The sequence below is a fragment of the Anomaloglossus baeobatrachus genome, chromosome 12, assembly GCF_048569485.1.
Source record: "Anomaloglossus baeobatrachus isolate aAnoBae1 chromosome 12, aAnoBae1.hap1, whole genome shotgun sequence".
Lineage (NCBI taxonomy): Eukaryota > Metazoa > Chordata > Amphibia > Anura > Aromobatidae > Anomaloglossus > Anomaloglossus baeobatrachus.
Window position 1 is genome coordinate 80,124,717 of NC_134364.1, and position 16,182 is coordinate 80,140,898.

Sequence of the window (16,182 nt, forward strand, 5' to 3'; positions counted from 1 at the left end):
CAAGTCTGCCATGAATCAAAGCCTTAATATATAGTGTCAGGAGCATGGTATATTAGACGACCTGTCAGTATAAGGTCAGATTCACACATTATTACGTCATGATCCAAGTGTGGCCACTGTATCCTGACCTGAACTCAACAGCTTCATGTGCATATGAGAGGCTATCAGGTTCCTATCAGCAGTGTGATGTGGATAGATAATTCCCAGTAGAGCAGAGTATTGTCTATGTAATCAAAGATTGCATGATCAAGTCCCCTTGTGGGAGTAATAAATATAAAAAAATATAAATATCCAGTATTGTTACATCCATAATAACCAGAAGAAAGAAAAATTGTCATTATGTATCCCTCCCAGTGAACTCCACAAAGGAAAAAAAAAGAAAAAAATTAAATAAAAATGTTTAAAAGTCATATATATCCCAAAATAGTACCAATAAAATATTTTATGCAAAACAGCAAGCCTTCATCCTGTGCTCAGAAAATGAGAAAAAGTTATGGCTCCTATAAAGTAATAATGAAGAAAAAAAATTGGGGGGCATTAAGGGGGTTGTCCACTGCTCCGACAAGGCCCATCTCAACCAGCATGTGTGCCCCCGTGTTAGGACAGGAAGTTGTCATCTTCAAGTTATCTTCTAAGAAAAAAATCTCAGAGTAGACCAAGTCTTACCACCAGTGAGACATTGGGGCATATATAAGACATGAATGATTAGTCTGGAGTAATATTTTCAACTTTGAAGATCTTACAATTGACATTAAATGGACATTTTATACTACATGAAGTAATAGAGGTGTCCTAAAAACTTTAGAGAACTCCAGGAAAGTAGTTTATGGTGGGTGCATGCATCGATATCAGGTCTACTCTCATAGCACCAGAACAACAACACAATTCTAATTCTGAGCCCAGACTTTTCCCTCTGCGTAAATAATACACATTTCGCACATTTATCAATTAGCATTGGAGAGCCTTGGGATCTGCACCTTTGTGTACTCAGAATTGTAAATTGCTAATCCAGGTATGGCAGTAATTGGAGCCTGGCGTGGTGTGAAATGCTGGTGTCATCACTTCAGTCTCCCTCTACCTGTAAATCTGAGTTGGGATCGCACATCTTCTGACTGAAGTGACAGGCCTGACAAATCAATCCTCACGGGCTCCGTCTTCACACCAAGCGAGTGTTGCAATATACGTCAATTAATATTGCTTCTTTATTTTCAGCATGGCGACAGCCCTGGCACAATAAGAGAATGGTTGTCGTACTGGAAACCACAGGAAGGGACAAAGAAATGCATTGGTTTTCATCTAAAGTGTCTCCGGAGAATATCCTGAGGTTGTGGTCTCAAGCAAGGCAGTACCGAGGAAACGCTGAGAAGGAGCTAAGCTTTTCTTTTCTCTTTCATCTTGAGACAGGGTTTTTTTAGGAATCTCTTTTTTCAATCCTTCCCCTTACAGTAAAAGGAAATTACATTTGTGATATGACTTAGACGTCTGTTCTTGGAGCTCATCGGTCTCCATTATTTACATTTCAGAACTAAAAGCAAAATTTTTACAAAATTAATGGCTTTCACCATCAGGAGGGAATCTGCTTTCATGATGTTCAATAATCGAATTGTAAGATCAGTGAAGCTCGGGGCCTTCACCTATGGAGATGTTTGACCATTTGTGATAGATGGCGGCTGGTGCCCCCTACACATTAGACCGTCAGACAAACCTGTTGATATCAGCGAGTTCAGTTGACATTACTCGGATGTGTATGAGGGCCCTTTAACTATTTTTGGAGACATTAGCTGTAAATATATGAATGGACAAGATACATTTTTCTAATGATCTTTTTGCACCTAGGCCTGAAATGAAGACAAGGGGCATCCTCCATGTTTAGAGGAACAAAGGCTTAATTATCACAGGTGCAGATTCTTTACTGTAAGAGCAGAATATGTCAGTGCCTGCCACAAACTAAGAGGAGCCTGATATGTCATGGACTTCCATATGCCACCCTGGATGAGCATCTATCCCCCACCATGGAGGAGGCTCTGTCCCCCATCCTGGAGGAGTCTCCATCCCCCACCCTGGATGAGCCTCCATACTCCTCTATACACCACCCTAGATGGGCCTCCAAAGCCCACCCTGGATGAGTGTCTATACCCCACCCTAGATAAACCTCTATATCCCACCCTAGATGGGCCTCTATATACTACCATAGATGGGCCTCCAAACCCCAACCTTGATGAGCCTCTATCCCTGACCCTGGATGAGCCTCTATACCACACCCTAATTAGGCCTCCAAACCTCACTCTGGATGGGCCTCCAAACCCCAACCTGGATGAGCCACCATCCCAGACCTTGGATGAGCCTCTATACTCCACCCTAGATGGCCCTCCAAATTCCAACCTGTATGGACCTTTAAACCTCACCCTGGATGGGCCTCCAAATCGCACCTGGATGGGCCTCTAAACCCCACACTTGATAAGCCCCTATCCCCATCCCCATTTTTACCCCTTGCTTTGGCAATGCCAATATGTACTTGTTCCTGTCAATAAAGCTGTATTGAATTTAAATTGAATTATTTAGATCTATCACATGATGCTGTAATGATTGATTCAATCAACTAGTCCAAAGAGGGACGGGATGTCTTTTTTCCAAAATACAATATTCATGATTTGCATTTTTTTGTGTAAAATACGCTTTCTTTTTTTGTAATATTGTATTAGTTGTCATTTTTGAGACAAATTCATCAAAATGGTGCACGCAATTCATAATTTTGGTGCAGAGTCAAAAATAGACTTTTTTTCCTTTCTTGAACTGCATTTATGACTTTTGTTCCAAAGTTTTGGTTTTCTCAGAAATACACTGGAGTGAAATTGCTCCAAAATGTAAGACTTTTTAAGAAGACACAGTTGATGAATCAGGTGAAAACATCTGTTCAACCCATGCAATCCACACAGGCAAAAAAATCAAACCATAGATGTCCATAAGTTAAGTAATATGTAATAGTAAGAATTGACACAAGGAAAAGAATTGAACACGCTTACTGAAATTTATTTATTATATTGTGCAAAAGCCTTTGTTGGTGATGACGGCTTTAAGATGCTTCCTGTATGGCGAAACTAGTCACCTGTAATACTCAGGTGTGATTTTGGCCCATTCTTCCACACAAACACTCTTCAAACCCTGAAAGTCTACTTCTATGAACTCTGAGCTTCAGTTCCGTCCATACATTTTCTATTGGATTCAGCTCCGGTGATCGGAATGGCCATTCTAGCAGCTTTATTTTCTTTCTCTGAAACCAATTAAGAGTTTCCTTGGCTGTGTTTGTGATCTTTGTCTTACTAAATGTCCACCCTCGTTTCATCTTCATCATCCTTGTAGATAGCAGCAGATTTTATCAAGATTGTCTCGGTACATTTGTCCATTCATCCTTACTTCAATTATATGAAGTTTGCCAGTGCCGTATGCTGAAAAACATCCCCTCACCATGATGTTCCCACCTGCAAACTTTCACTGTTGGTATGGTGTTTTCGGGCTGACATGCAGTGAATTTTGGTCTCCAAACATGGTGTCCATTTTTGCATCCAAAGAGTTCAATTTTGAACTAATCTGACCAGACTATATTCTCCCAGTGTTTCAGAGATTTGTCTAAATGTTTTTGAAAAAACTTTAAATGTGCTTAAACATGCTTTATGTCCAGCAATGGAGTCTTGTATGGTGAGCGTGCATACAGGACATAGAAGGTGAGTGCATTCCTTATTGTTTTCTTTGATACAATTGTACCTGCTCATTTCAGGTCTTTAGCTCTTGGACAACTCTTCTGATAATTCTTTTCACTCCTCTGTCTGGATTAATGCTTAACGACTCTGTTGCTTTTATACTCGAAGTCCGAAACGCGTTAAGTACTCCTATGTACTAATACAGTATCTTGCCCTCGGTCTTCATGCTATTTTTAATGTTTCAATAAAGATCAAGATGGTTTTATCTTAAGAGGAATTCGTGCCGGATCCTTTCTTCCTTTCTACTGCTATTCATCTACAGCTGGTTGGGACCCACCAGCGGATTCCGAGCACCCAGGAAATTTAGCAGTCCGGGTAGCAGGTGAGCTGAAAAAACTTTTTTCCTTAATGCTGGGAGCACCTGGTCATTGCTGGTTATGGTGATATTATATTCTTTCCACTTCCAGATTATGGCCCCAACAGTTTTCACTGGTACCTTCAGTAGTTTAGAATTTTTACAGCCATTGCCATGAGTACATTTTGCAAAGGTTTTGAGATTGCTCGCTGATTTTACCCACCATGAGATATTTCTTGTGTGCCACCTTGTTAACAAGACACCTTTTTATAAGCCATCAAGTAAACCAGCTGATATTTTTTCAATAAGTAGCAGGATTGCTTTCTAATTACTGTCAGATTTCAGCTGGTGTCATGACTTTTTATGGCTTTTTGCACCTCTATTTCTGCATGTGTTCAATAATTTTTCCCTGTGTCAATTCTCATTATTACACATAAGTTAATTTATAGACATTTATGGTTTGATTTTTTTTTTTTTTTTACCTGTGTGTATTGGATGGGTTGTTATCGATATTTGGTGAGAACTTCATGTCAATAGCAACTTTAGAAAAATATTTTGTTAGAAAATAGGTGAAGCGTTCAATACTTATTTCACTTGCTATATATATAGTTTTGTAAGTATATATTTAGTTCTGCTTCTCTATTTTTATCTAAATATTATTTTTTTTATTATTATTAATATTTATATATAGAGCACCATTGATTCTATGGTGCTGTACATGAGAAGGGGGTTACATACAAAATACATATACAAGTTACAATAAAAAGATTAGTACACAGGCAAGAGGACCCTGCCCTTGAGGGCTTACATTCTATAGGATTTTGGGGAGGTAACAGTAGGGGGGACGTAGGTTGGACGGCAGCTCCACACGGTGGTGAGGCGGCAGCTCCGCACGGTGGTGAGGCGGCAGCTCTACACGGTGGTGAGGCGGCAAGCTCTGCACGGTGGTGAGGCGCCAGCTCCACACGGTGGTGAGGCGGCAGCTCTACACGGTGGTGAGGCGGCAGCTCCGCACGGTGGTGAGGCGCCAGCTCCACACGGTGGTGAGACGGCAGCTCCGCATGGTGGTGAGGTGCCAGCTCCGCATGGTGTTGAGGCGGCAGCTCTGCATGGTGGTGAGGAGGCAGTGGGGTCATTGACAGATTATTACTATATTATGTAAATAATAATTAGTTAAAAAAGTATATGTTTTTCCATTAAGGGGTTGCCAAGATTTCAAACCACGCAACAATGTCCACAACACGATTTATGCCATTTTATATCTAATCCTAAAAAATCTTCTTCTTTAGCCTTTAAATTCAATAGGAGAAGAAATCGGGTATATGCCGCGCTATCACCACGTAATCCGATATTAATGTAATTCCTTTATTATTTGTACAGGTTGAGACGTTTCAGAGACATCCGTCTCCTTCATCAGGACATCCTTCATCAGGACTTTGATGTACTGATGAAGGAGACAGATGTCTCTGAAACGCATCGACCTGTACAAACAATAAAGGAAATATATTAATATCGGATCCTGTGATGATAGCGCGGCACATACCCGACTTCTTCTCCTATTGAATTCTACGTCTTATACTTAGGGGCTGCGGCTGATAACGTGGAGCCCCGGACCTGGTCAGGCACCACTGAGTACTGCACTCATGCTGGGGCAGTGCTTCCAGGTAATCCTGAAGGCTGGAATAGGGTGTGTACGCACAGACACATAGCAACCAGGTCTCCCACACCTTGAGAGGGGACCCTTGGGCAGACCCAAGAGGGGGCTTGCCTCCACATCTTATCAAGGGGTGTAGTGGAGGAGCTGGGAGCTAAGGTTGCAGCGGCTGTCCGGAAAGTATGAGGAGAGTCAGTCTGATAGTGAGCAAGGTTGCTAGGAGACGCAGTTGCACAGACTCGCTAGTCAGACCCTGCACATGAAGTAGCCGTTAGCGGGGGAGAACGGTTACCAGCAAGTCAGTCAGAAAGACGCTGAGGGAGTCAGTCGGTCGAGTACGGGGACTCCTGGTGACTAGGCACGCACGGGGAACAGGTCCCTAGAGTAGACGTCTATTTATTGATCTGCTAAACCTGCCGGTGAGGGGAACTACAAGTCCCTCATCAACCATCTAGAGTCCGAGCCTCAGCAGCAACGAGGGGGCCCATAAGGAGGATCGAGCCTGGAGCCATCTTCCTTGGTCCACGCTGCTGGCAAATAGGCCAAAAGGGGGAGAAAAGGCAGTAGCGACTTCCCTGGATGAATCCCACGGTACTTCAAGTCAGGGGTTATCTGAAACAGGAAGTGCTAGGAAGGCGAATTAACGGTTACCCTTAGACCAGCCTGAAGGATACCTGGTTTCTCCTGGTTTAATCTCAGCATCGCCCGGGTGCCTCACAAAACATCGAAAAATTAAGTAACAACAAGTAGAAAGACTTTCCGGACTGAGGCTGAGTTATTCTGGGACCTGTTGTTCTACACACCCGAGCCCCTGGGGCCAGCCTCACTCACGGGAGGCCACACCACCAGACTGCAGACTCCATAAGCCCCAGACGCTCATTAAACATGCAGTGACGGTCACCCATATCCCTGACCGCAAACCGAGAGTGGCGTCATGACTCCTATATATATAAAACCGACATACCTGTTGCCAGAAATAAGCAAGTGAAGACCCTGTGGAGTCCCTGAGGTGGCTGCTACAGGTGGGCGACGCAATACCATCACTGCACTTGTTTAAAGGGGTTCTGACTGTCACAACCTAAATAGGTGAATGTGCCTTATTTTTGTCTATTATATTCCCTACCGGGTAAGACCCTATTGCGCTTCTTTGTTCTATAGTATTATTACCTTCTTTCTTTAGTCTGACATATGTTTTTTAACCAGGTTCACACACTGTTAATAAATTACACCCAGTAAACAGTAGTACTGTATATGTCCATAGTTCTATCGGAACCTATTGTACCATCACCCATTCCCTGTAGACTGTGAGCCCTCGCGGGCAGGGTCCTCTCTCCTCCTGTAGACTGTGAGCCCTCGCGGGCAGGGTCCGCTCTCCTCCTGTAGACTGTGAGCCCTCGCGGGCAGGGTCCTCTCTCCTCCTGTAGACTGTGAACCCTCGCGGGCAGGGTCCGCTCTCCTCTTATACCAGTCTGCTTTGTACTGTTAATGATTGTTGTACCTATACCCTCTTTCACTTGTAAAACGCCATGGAATAAATGGCGCTATAATAATAAATAATAATAATAATAATAAAATGAAAGTTAAATGTGTACCATGTTCTAATTTTCAAATGAAGCTCGTAGAACATCACTGGTGTTAAATTGTGGCAAATTTACACTGAGTGGTACCTAAAAAGACGGTGACAGAAACAGGTGTGAAGTACTTTGCATTACACATTATCTAAACATTATCTGTTTCTCCAGCCTTAATTATATGATGTGGACTTAACTTGCTCTTTTAAGGAGAAAAAAAAACATATCTACAAAAAAAGCTGTTTTCTTACCAAAATTATCCAAAACAATATTTTATAGATCACATAAAGTGACATATATAAAGTGCTCATAGTAACCCATGCAGGAAGATACACTACACACAAACAATTGATAGATAAAAATGTTCGAATTCTTTGGGATTACAGGTGTAGGGTTCTCCCCAACCAAGACTTGATAGTGTGACTTTCTTCTATTAAAGGGAATCTATCTGTCAGTAGGTTTCTGCTATGTAAACTGAAGTCAACAGGAGATAGGGGCTAAATTACAGATGTCAGCAATGAGTCACTTATCAGGCTGTGCGATGTTGTTTACTTGCAATGATTGTTTTCGCCAGGAGAATATCACTGCCTGGACTACTGCTCACGTGACTGCTAGACCGACCATGCCCCACCCTCAGATAAACAACTCACTGTTAAAAAGTTGTTAGCCAAGCACTCTTTTGGCCGATATCTATCCTAACCCCTACATACATACTTACTCAGTTCAGACAAGTGTGTGTGTTTTAAAGTAAACTTGTCATTTCAAGTGACTTTATACACTGTGTGCAGAATTATTAGGCAAATGAGTATTATGATAACAGGATACTTGTTATACATGTTGTCCTACTCCAAGCTGTATAGGCTTGAGAGCCAACTACCAATTAAGTAAATCAGGTGATGTGCATCTCTGTAATGAGGAGGGGTGCGGTGTACTGACATCAACACCCTATATAAGTGGTGCTTAATTATTAGGCAACTTCCTTTCCTTTGGCAAAATGGGTCAGAAGAGAGATTTGACGGGCTCTGAAAAGTCCAAAATTGTGAGATGTCTTCCAGAGGGATGCAGAAGTCTTGAATTTGCCAAACTTTTGAAGCGTGATCACCGAACAATCAAGTGTTTCATGGCAAATAGCCAACAGGGTCGCAAGAAGCGTGTTAGGCAAAAAAGGCGCAAAATAACTGCCCATGAATTTTGGAAAATCAAGCGTAAAGCTGCCAAGATGACATTTGCCACCAGTTTGGCCATATTTCAGAGCTGCAACGTTACTGGAGTATCAAAAAGCACAAGGTGTGCCATACTCAGGGACATGGCCAAGGTAAGAAAGGCTGAAAAACGACCACCTTTGAACAAGAAACATAAGATAAAACGTCAAGACTGGGCCAAGAGATATCTTAAGACTAATTTTTCAAAGGTTTTATTGACTGATGAAATGAAAGTGACTCTTGATGGGCCAGATGGATGGGCCAGAGGCTGGATCAGTAAAGGGCAGAGAGCTCCACTCCGACTCAGACGCCAGCAAGGTGGAGGTGGGGTACTGGTATGGGCTGGTATCATCAGAGATGAACTTGTGGGACCTTTTCGGGTTGAGGATGGAGTGAAGCTCAACTCCCAGACCTACTGCCAGTTTCTGGAAGACAACGTCTTCAAGCAGCGGTACAGGAAGAAGTCGGTATCGTTCAAAACATGATTTTCATGCAGGACAATGCTCCATCACATGCATCCAACTACTCCACAGCATGGCTGCCCAGAAAAGGTCTAAAAGATGAAAAAATAATGACATGGCCCCCTTGTTCACCTGATCTGAACCCCATAGGAAACCTGTGGTCCTTCATAAAATGTGAGATCTACAGGGAGGGAAAACAGTCCACCTCTGGGAACAGTGTCTGGAGGCTGTGGTGGCTGCTGCACGCAATGTTGATCGTAAACAGATCAAGCAATGACAGAATCTATGGATGGTCGGCTGCTGAGTGTCATCATAAAGAAAGGTGGCTATATTGGGCACTCATTTTTGGGGGTTTTGTTTTTGCATGTCAGAAATGTTTATTTCTAAATTTTGTGCAGTTATATTGGTTTACCTGGTGAAAATAAACAAGTGAGATCGGAATATATTTGGTTTTTATTAAGTTGACTAATAATTCTGCACAGTAATAGTTACCTGCACAAACAGATATCCTCCTAAGATAGCCAAATCTAAAAAAAAACCACTCTAAATTCCAAAAATATTAAGCTTTGATATTTATGAGTCTTTTGGGTTGATTGAGAACATAGTTGTTGATCAATAATAAAAAAATCCTCTAAAATACAACTTGCCTAATCATTCTGCACATGGTGTAGAATAAGAGGTTAGACATATACAATGGGGGAAATAAGTATTTGATCCCTTGCTGATTTTGTAAGTTTGCCCACTGACAAAGACATGAACAGGCTATAATTTTAAGGGTAGGTTAATCTTAACAATGAGAGATAGAATATCCAAAATAAAATCCAGAAAATCCCATTGTATCAATTATACAAATGTATTTGCATTTTGAAGAGAGAAATAAGTATTTGATCCTCTGGCAAACAAGACTTAATACTTGGTGGCAAAACTCTTGTTGGCAGCAAAGCAGTCAGACGTTTTTGTAGTTGATAATGAGGTTTGCGCACATGTCAGGAGGAATTTTTCTCCACTCCTCTTTGCAGATCATCTCTAAATCATTAAGATTTTGAGACTGTCGCTTGGCAACTCGGATCTTCAGCTCCTCCATAAGTTTTCTATGGGATTAAGGTCTGGAGACTGGCTAGGCCACTCCATGACCATAATGTGCTTCTTTTTGAGCCACTCCTTTGTTGCCTGAGCAATATGTATGTTGATAACACTGAGCGCACTAGTCTCATGTATACATCCACTTCTGCCCTTCCCAATAACAATGCTGATAACACTGAGTGCACTGGTCTCATGTATACATCCACTTGTGCCCTTCCCTATAACAATGCTGATAACACTGAGCGCACTAGTCTCATGTATACATCCACTTGTGCCCTTCCCAAAAACAATGCTGATAACACTGAGTGCACTAGTCTCATGTATACATCCACTTGTGCCCTTCCCAATAACAATGCTGATAACACTGAGCGCACTAGTCTCATGTATACATCCACTTCTGCCCTTCCCAATAACAATGCTGATAACACTGAGCGCACTAGTCTCATGTATACATCCACTTGTGCCCTTCCCAATAACAATGCTGATAACACTGAGCGCACTAGTCTCATGTATACATCCACTTGTGCCCTTCCCAATAACAATGCTGATAACACTGAGCGCACTGGTCTCATGTATACATCCACTTGTGCCCTTCCCAATAACAATGCTGATAACACTGAGCGCACTAGTCTCATGTATACATCCACTTCTGCCCTTCCCAATAACAATGCTGATAACACTGAGCGCACTAGTCTCATGTATACATCCACTTCTGCCCTTCCCAATAACAATGCTGATAACACTGAGCGCACTGGTCTCATGTATACATCCACTTGTGCCCTTCCCAATAACAATGCTGATAACACTGAGCGCACTGGTCTCATGTATACATCCACTTCTGCCCTTCCCAATAACAATGCTGATAACACTGAGCGCACTAGTCTCATGTATACATTTTCTTCAAGAACCATTCTGGTTTTATTGTTTGTTTGTTTGTTGTAATTAAAAAGGTGCCACCAACAAAAATGAATGCAAACTAGCAGCGACATAGATGCTTTCCTCCCAGTGCTGTGATTTCGCTTTCACTCCACTATCTCCTTGTTCTCACACTTTCCTAATGCAGCTTTACATCACCGTCCTACATGCATTCTGTCAGGTTTCATCAAGACGTTGACAAAGCTACAGAGGGCTTCATGGATCGGAAATTAAGGCACAGCATTCAGTATCGTACATTTGGGTATGCTGCTTAAACATGCTGCAGATATCATCAGATATGAGCAAAATATTTTATGAGGCTCTAATTGTCGACTGATAGCTTTAAAAAATCTAGAGAATTAAGACTCGCATGTATAACAAAAAGGAGACAGTTGCACTCTAGAGTTAAAATAAATGTAACAATGAATGTGGGAATATAGACATGCATTACTACTATGAAAAACATGTAGAAATTGAGATAGCACACAAATGGCCAGTTTTATGTGAGCCCAACAGCCAATGGCAAGGTGACCTCTTTTTGTTGTGTCCCTATCAAACTAATGCCTCTCTCTGGGCTAAAATATCTACAAGTCTTCTGATTGAGCACTCCTGCTCTTCAGCCTCAGGTGATTTTAATTCTCCATTTGCAGGTTCCTGTCCGTCCATAAATCTGGGTGGGGTTTTTAACCCAGAGAGAAGCATTAGTTTGATCAGGACTCAATAAGGGGGTGATGTTTTGTATGTGGGGAAAGCAGTGATGTTTTGTATGTGGGGAAGGGGGTGATGTTACATATGTGGGGAAGAGGGAGTGATGTTTTTTATGTGGGAAAGGGGGTGATGTTTTGTATGTGGGAAATAGGAGATGTTAAATATGTGGGGAAGGGGGTGATGTTATGTATGTGGAGAAGGGAGTGATGTTACATATGTGGGGAAGAGGGTGATGTTACATATGCAGGGAAGGGAGTGATGTTTTGTATGTGGGAAATGGGAGATGTTAAATATGTGGGGAAGGGGGTGATGTTATGTATGTGGAGAAGGGGATGAAGTTACATATGTGGGGAAGAGGGTGATGTTACGTATGCAGGGAAGGGAGTGATGTTTTGTATGTGATGAAGGGGGTGATGTTTTGTATGTGGGGAAGGAGGTGATGTTTTGTATGTGGGGAAGGGGATAATGTTACATATGTGAGGCAGGGGTGATGTTATGTATGTGAGGAAGTGGGAGATGTTATATATGTGTGGGGAAGGAGGTGATGTTTTGTATGTGTCCACAGAGCCTTAAATTTAATTGGAGGGAGAGTCACAGAGACTGATTAATTTATAGTTATTGGATGGCAGAGATTATAGTTAATGGGGGGCACAATGTCAGCTTATTTATTAACTGTACATTGTGAATGCTGTGTGACAAATTATATAATATACCGTCTGGTATATATTTGTAGTCAGGGGCGCAGTGTGAGAGAATTTTTTTTCAGGAGGCAAATGTAGATATACAATATATGTGACCTTGCTAATTTCAGGGCTACGCTGATCAGTGTGACAAGATGAGTCGTGGCTGGACGATGATGGCATTAAGGTCTGAACATATGGAGAAGAAACAAGAAAAAATATCTAAGCAGATGAGACGTCAGCAGTAAGTCACTGGATGGAAATATTTATTCTGTACTGTATGTCTTGGAATTATGCAGTTAATTGTTAAATCCCTTAGGCCACGTTTTCACGTTCATGTGATATGTCCGTGTGTTGCCAGATTTTTTTATTGGACCTCATATGGCCGCAGAGTTTCATACAACTATTCACATATCTATGAAAATCACAGATCCAAGAATGAGATCTGTGTGAGTCGAAGCATGTGCTGTTCTATTCTGATTAAGAGGAATAGGACATACTCCATGGGTCTGTGTGCTGTCCGAGAAAATATCAGGCAGCACACCGACACTGCACACGGATGCAGGAATGTAGCCTTATTATGTATAGCACCATCCTTTAGTATTTAGTGTCTTCACTAATGTCCTTAATTACATAGTTTCCTCCTTTACTATGTATAACACTGTCCCTTATCAGTATCCTCACTAGTTATGTATGGTGCTGTCCCTTATTATATAGTGCCCTCTCTTGATATGTATAGCACTTACTCTTACATAGTGTACTCTTGTTATTTGTGTTATTCACAGCGCCCTCTCTTTATTATATAATCCTCTCTTGTTAGATATAAAATGACTGTTGATGTAGCGGTATCTGACCAGAAGACCAGTCCATCAGGAAAGATGTTTTACCATGTTTCTTCAGCAGTAATATTATTTTATATCTAACAAGGGAGGATGCTATAAAAGAAAGACAGGATGCTATAAATAGCAAAAATAACAAGGCCATCCGATATGTAAGGGATGGTGCTGTACATAACAAGAGAGGGCACTATGTAATATATATATATATATATATATATATATATATATAAATAAATATGTTTACGTGTCTACAATAATACACAGCGCTTTTTTTGTAAAAAAATATTTGCTGGTATGCATCTCTGAGGCAAGGAACATGGGGGGGCGGGGGTGCTATCAGGCGTCGGAGGCCGAGATTGAGAAGCAGGGAGGGATCTGTCAGCTGGCGGCCGAGATTGAGGAGCAGGAAGGGGTTGCTGTCGTGCTGTCGGGCGGCCGGGAGATCCTGTGCACGGTTTATAGTTGAAAAACCGGTGGCCACGTTCTGCTCTATCATCTGATTTGTTTCTGTCTCCACGTCTGTTCGGTGTCTTTTGCATGCTAGAGCCGCAACGACCGAGAAATAGTGTGTTATTTTATCCAAGACAAGTTTGACGAACCAAAACTCAATGAACCCTGCTCCCTCCAGTCTCCATCCCCCTGTTCCCTCCATCCTCCATCCCCCTGCTCCCTCCATTCTCCATTCCCCTGGTCTCTCCATCCTCCATCCCCCTGCTCCTTCCATCCTTGATCTCCCTGATCTCTCCATCCTCCATCCCCCTCGTCTCTCAATTCTCCATACCCCTGATCTCACTCTATCCCCCCTGCATCCTTCTTCCCCCTAAACAGCCTGTCACCCTCTGCACCCCTCTCTCACATACCCTGCATGCCTCTATCTTCTCCAGCTTCTTTCCCGCTGGGCAAAACTCCAGGGCTCCGCCCACCCGAGTCACATGTACGTGACATCATCGCAGGTCCTGCAGCTCCAGTAGCTGTTCTGCTTGTGCCTCTGCTCCACACATGGCTAATTTGTATAGTTTACAGATTAGCCATGTGGACAGAGCCAGAGGTGCTGTCCCTCAGCGCTCTTCAGATTTTCCGGTACGCCGTACCGGCACATGCCGCCACAAAAAAAGCACTATATATACATATATATCTATATTTGTAGTTTGTCGTCATAAAAGGAGGGGGGCCCAGGCAAAATTTCTTGCACATGGGCCCCAGGCTGTCAGTGTCCACCCCTGAACAGAATACAGGCTGCAAAAATGTTATCCATATTCTGACCGCCACTCCTAAAGAGTCATCAGGACACTGAATTCACTTTAAATTGCAAAAGGAGCAATTTTGATCGCAAGACTATACTTGAACCCTGTTAAGATTGCAATTCTTAATAGAAGAAATCTGCAGTGCCTAATTGTAACTTAATTATAAATATACTATAAACATAATAGTTAACATCTCAATTTAAGGGGAAATAGCACACTATGGTTATATCACACATTTTTTTTTCAACATTTTCATTTCTGTAAGAAGAAATATGATGAACTCAGTCTTGATTGAAGAATACTTAATAGGATTATCAGGGATCTTGTGTTTTCATTTACCAAGATGGCTTTCTGTTTTTTTCTACAGGACAATATTATCATTCCAATCTCTTGTTTATTCTGTTAAGTGGTAATCTAAATAACAGATTTTGTTGAATTTCTTTCTGCTGACTGTTTTTACACTTTTTTTTACCTCTACCCTCCAACATATTTGAGCCTATCTCATAAAACAAAAAAAGTCACAGCTCAAGTTGGAATCTTAAATACAGCACAGATTTCTAGAATTAAATCATACACAGTAATAATACATTTGGAGAAGAAAAATATTTTGCCATACATTTTGTAAGAATTGCGTCTATCAATGACCTATTGTAATTAGTAACATTTTTCTATAACGCAAATTTGAAAATATAAAAATTGAAGTAAAAAATTATAAATATGGACAATCAGTAGAGGTGATGGACTAAAATGTAATTGGGAAAACCAACATTACAAGGTGTAACCAGAGCTGAAGATGCCAAAGGAGAAGACCAGACCAGTGGGAGCAACAGGATTCTTGAAGAGGGGACCAAACCAGAAGGAGCAACAGAAGAGCATTGGTACATTATATTATATTTTTAATATTGTATTAAATATATATATATATATATATATATATATATATATATATATATATATATATGTTCCTTGATTTCGAAAAAAGAAGCGCGCACGCTCTGGAAGTGTCCCCAACCTAAAGGCCACTTTACACGCTGCAATATCGGTATCGATATCGCTAGCGATCATACCTGCCCCCGTCGGTTGTGCGTCACGGGCAAATCGCTGCCCGTGGTGTACAACATCTCTTACACCCGTCACACGGACTTACCTTCCCTGCGACGTCGCTTTGAAAGGGGGCGGTGCGTGCGGAATCACAGCGACATCACACGGCAGCCATCCAAAAGAAGCGGAGGGGCGGAGATGAGCGGGCGGAATATCCCGCCCACCTCCTTCCTTCCTCATTGCCGGCGGCCGCAGGCATCCTTCCCTGTAGGGAGGTGCCAAAGCAAGTTTAATTCCTAGTTAGTTTATTTGCTTGTTAGTAATATTATCTGGTCCCTATGTAACTGAACCCGTACTCCTGTGTAACTGAACCCATACTCCTGGGACCCTGATCCTGAACTCATCCTGAGATCCAGAACTTTTTCTGTGACCCAGTACCTGTTCTGTGACCAAAATTTGTCCTGCCAGTCCATCTCCAGTAAACAAACTCAACCTTCCTGTCTCCAGTACGTGCCCATCCAGCCTGTCTCCTGTACATACTCTGTCCAGACAGCCTCCACTATCCACTCTGTCGTGCCTGCCCTCTGTACCTGTCCCTGACCTTGTAGTCAGCTGTTGCAGTATTGGGGACTGCTCTGGAGTGGCACCTGGTGTCTACTGGCAGCCCAGCCGATCCTCAACATCCCCTCCAGGGTAAACAGTTTTTCAGCCGCCGCAACAACAAAAGTAAA